The following is a 1,736-nucleotide window of genomic DNA, read 5'->3' on the forward strand; positions in this document are numbered from 1 at the left end:
GGATATAATGACTCTTACTCATTTTGTGAGCAAGATATGAGAAAAATACATATTTATGATACATCATCAAATAGCTGAACTTCTAAAAATTGTGTGCAAATTGATTTTTTCAGGTTGAATTAGAAACGCAATAGGAAAAATTCTTAGGAAATTTATAGTACATTCTTTTATGGATGGTATTGTTACTTTTTAACACCTCATATATTTAGGTTAAAGTTTAATCCATTATTTTCCTCATAGTAATTTATATTTAACCATATAACAATCCCCTGAAAATAGTTTGAAAGAAAGCTATAACAGTTTAGAATTATACTTTCTAATTATAGGAAGGTCAACATTCTAATAAATAATATTTGTAAATTACATAAAAAATTCTGGTTAATTGGCCAACACAATAATAGCCCTCTTTTCCCCCTCAAGTACATAGGTAAACAAATTTCAGGGCTTTTTTTTTTTTTTTTTTTAATTCAGAAGGGCTATGCAGCATGTGGGATCTTAGTTCCCTGACCAGGAATTGAACCTGGGCCCTTGGCAGTGAAAGCACTGAGTCCTAACCATTGGACTACCAGGGAATTCTCAACAAATTTCAGGTTTAAAAAGGCTAAGTTTGGAAGTTTTTGAGCATTTGGAATACTAATAAAGTGTTAATAAAAGTGATAGGGGACAGTATGAAAAAATTGTAGCATATAGATTATAATTCCAACTTGAAGACAATGACAAAACATTCTAAGCAAGAAATTTGATAAAATATTAATAAACAATAAAAATAACAATGCTTCACTATATGTAGGTTAGCAAATACAATACTATCAAATTTTGTGTTTAAGGGAAGGTTAGTTTGAAGGAAAATGGTACACATTCTCATCAGAGCACTGTAGAAATGTATTGCTTATGAATATATATAATTGTAGTTTACTTGTTGATTTAAGTCTTTTTTAGTCATATTCATTTCATAATCACTAAATCCACCTGAAAACCTGGAGGAAGTAAAAGGAAGAAATATATGTACAACACTGGGTATATATTTATACTTAAATTATACTTAACTGAGCCTTATTTTATGATTTTTTTCCATTTATGATGTTTACATAGTTCACACTTGGTTCACTGAAGTTATATGACTGAATTTTTATCTACAGTTGGATAAATACACCATCTTGGCTTATTAGAATTACAAATCAAATGGTAAAGAACAATGGTGATTTATTATTAGATCCAAGAGAAAAAGTTACTTAGTAACAAATGCATAAACTATCTGTTCCAGCATTTGCTAGTCATGTGAGGCACGTTTTGTTCCATCTCTTATGCAAGGTCTTCTCAAAAACGAATGAGATAAGAAAAACACATTGAAAAACCTTTTGTATCTATAGTCTTCCTAAAATTTTTCGTTAGTTTTTGGCAGTGTGAAAAAAATCTTTATCCTTTTTTAAAATTTCAGTGTACCACCATCTTAACTATATCCTTAAATATTCTACATCTCTATTTTTAATGACTTGTGGTATATTCCCTGTGAAAAAAATGCCATTAGTTCAATTGCCTTTTCCCTCTATGTGATTTAGATTAGAAAGACTGTTTTGTCTTTTATAAACATACAAAATGACATTGTTTAGCTTTCTAGGTCTCTTAAGTGGTAATTTGGGGAGAAAATAGTTCTCCTACCATAGCTGTTGTACAAAACGATAAAGGTGAAACAGCTGATTCTGTCCCAAAGGCACAGCTGTCCACGTTCAAAGTGA

At 30.1% G+C, this 1,736-nt stretch overlaps 1 non-coding gene across 1 annotated transcript; it reads right to left on the minus strand.

Annotated features, from left to right (window-relative positions):
- Window positions 1–499: 499 nt before the first annotated feature.
- TRNAE-UUC lies at window positions 500–572 on the minus strand. The gene has a single exon. It is a non-coding gene; the product is annotated as a tRNA-Glu (tRNA).
- Between the last annotated feature and the right edge of the window lie 1,164 nt (window positions 573–1,736).

The sequence above is a fragment of the Bubalus bubalis genome, chromosome 2, assembly GCF_019923935.1.
Source record: "Bubalus bubalis isolate 160015118507 breed Murrah chromosome 2, NDDB_SH_1, whole genome shotgun sequence".
Taxonomy (NCBI): Eukaryota; Metazoa; Chordata; class Mammalia; order Artiodactyla; family Bovidae; genus Bubalus; species Bubalus bubalis.